This window comes from Zingiber officinale, chromosome 4B, assembly GCF_018446385.1.
Source record: "Zingiber officinale cultivar Zhangliang chromosome 4B, Zo_v1.1, whole genome shotgun sequence".
NCBI lineage: Eukaryota > Viridiplantae > Streptophyta > Magnoliopsida > Zingiberales > Zingiberaceae > Zingiber > Zingiber officinale.
The window spans coordinates 30991076-30993775 of NC_055993.1; positions in this window are offsets into that span (position 1 = coordinate 30991076).

Sequence of the window (2700 nt, forward strand, 5' to 3'; positions counted from 1 at the left end):
AGACCCATCCAAAGGGACATATATCTTCCGAAAATAGAGCACATCCTGAGTTATGCTGATCTGCAAGGTGGCAAATCAGGGATGGATAGTGTCAGATATCTTGCGGCTGGAGTTCTCATTGACGAGCAAGTTTCTTTACTTCCTCTTTGATATCATGTTCCAGCGTGGTTCTCTACTTGATTTACTCTAAGGATTCTGAATTTTTTTTAGTCAATTTTAAAGGGACGGAAAGTATCAGATCCTAGTATCATCTATTTGTCTCGGTCTCAATCGTCGACATCGCTCTAAGTCTCAATCCCAAATCCCAACATCATCTACCTGATTTGGTCTTAGCCGCCAACATTGATCATGCTCAGTCTCAGATCTCGACTTCATTTACTCTCAAGGCCTCTCCACAATAATTTTATTTCCCCGTCTCCTCATCCTCGGATCCAACCCACACCTCACATGGTCCGCTTAAAGCATGTGAGGGGCAGCATAACCTCCTCATCATTGAGATTATTCCTTCAATGTCCCAAGGCACGTGGTGCTGGATGAATAGAGAGGCAGTTACAAGTTTGTTAGAGCTGGTCTCTTAAATGCTATCCTTCAAATACATGGTGCTTAACGAATGGAAAAACAAACTAACAATTGTCAAATCTAGTCTCCTCGCTAGCTCATACAAAGAGGATGGTAAGAGAATATGCAACGTCCACGTGGAGATGCTCTTTGGACAATTATAAAAACTCTAGAGACGGCCAATGCAAAGGGGATTCAAACTCTCTATAATTCCACTAGGTCATCCTCTTCTTCTTTTTTCTTCTTCCAACATACTACTTCAAGTAAATCCTAACTTGAACGATGGAGTGGCCTGTTGGAATTTCCCGACTTCAATCTAACTCTTTTTTGGAGTATCTTTGAGGTCTTTGGAGTGTCTTTAAAAAAAATTATCTTCTCTCTAAATTAATTTCTAAAATTCTTGTAAAATTAAGTTGGACTTTTTAAATTTTTGATTAAATTATAATTAACTCTTAGTTAATTATAATTTAATTCTTCAAATGCTAATCTCTTATATTAATCCTTAATTTTGCAATTAATCTTTCTGATTAAAGACAAATTAATTAATAAGATAATTAACCCTTAGTTATTTTAGTCCTTCCTTAAACTATATGCTAGATCTCGAGTCATATGCACATGTCATTCTAAAATCTTAAATACAGTAGTAGTGTACCTATGAAATTAAATTCTTTGATAGAAAAGCAGTCCAACCTTATTTTATTCTATAATAGGTTATTTTCGTAACTCAAATCTGTAACCTTCAGGTCACAGGACAACTTTACTATTACGTCAAGTCTCTTCTTCCATGAAAATCCTTTTCCATCAATTTAGGTAAATAAATTTTAAGTATCCTTTAATAATGCAATGAGACTACCTACCAATATCATGGCATTCTTAGGACTTGCATTAGTGTGTAGGACATCTAATTGTTATTTAACACAACTATGACTCATTGAAAGGAACATCAATATTAAGAATCCTTGACCAACAATTTCCACTATGTATAAATTTGATCCAAGTGGTTATTGGATCAAATTGGTTATTACTTAACTTCTTTCTCATTTCTATAGTGAAGACTAGCATAGTGCAGCATTACTTATTTGAACAATGTAGGTTCATTAACAACTTCTAGGTAAGGGTATTTAATGGTCTATATGTAAAGGGAAAAAAAGCCAACTAAGCATATGTGAATACTAAAACCTTAAGAAAAAAACATTCATTGTGCGACATTAAGGGAGATTACTTGAGGTAGTGTTATATAATATATCACTCTTGCAAATCACTTCCCTACAAGGAACCAGAGGTTTTTCGAAGGGTAACTCTCTCTAAGAATACATAGTTGTGGAGTAAAAAAAACAAGAGGGTTTCAAATTAAGAATTCATTGTGCAATATTTATTTTTTCTTATTTTTTACATTTGGCCTTGCAATAGAAAGAATTTGAATTTTCAAGTCAAACGTTATTCATTTCCTCCCTCCTCCTAGCCATTAGGTCACTCTTACATCAACCTTAACACTTATTACAAGTTTTATCAATGACTATTTACAACAAACCTAATTACATACTTGTTTAAGCATTACCATACTTATAGGGGTGAGACTACTATAATTATTGCTATCTCATAGCAAAATAAAGCTTGTATTGATCTGTCCATAACTTCAATGTCTAGTCTTTATGCTACTCCCTCTAAGGACTTAATAATATTGCTTCAAGTCTTAGTTGTCATCTAAGACATCTAATACAATCAATTGCTAAGAAGACAGTGTTTTATGAACTTCTATTTACAGTCCATCAACTTACACAATATAACAAGATGGCAAATAAAAGATTATTTTTATTGAGACATCTTGGACTTCCAATGAGTATAATTATCTCTAGGTCACCCTCACTAACACCTCCAGAGTATGCAAATTTGATAGTCAAAGCTTCATCTAAAATTAGGAAGAATGTTGCTTGGAAGATAAAAAAGAGACTTGGTTTCTCACTTAGATTTGATGTGTTCCTCTCTAGTCCAATCTTGACCTTGTATAGGCAAGTTCACATCCTTCGGTTGCGTTGGATCTCTTGAACAATATCTATCTAGGTTTATTCTTAGCCATCAAATAGTTGAATCGTATAAATCACATTATTTGGAAATATCGATTCCCTCAGACTTGTTAGTTTA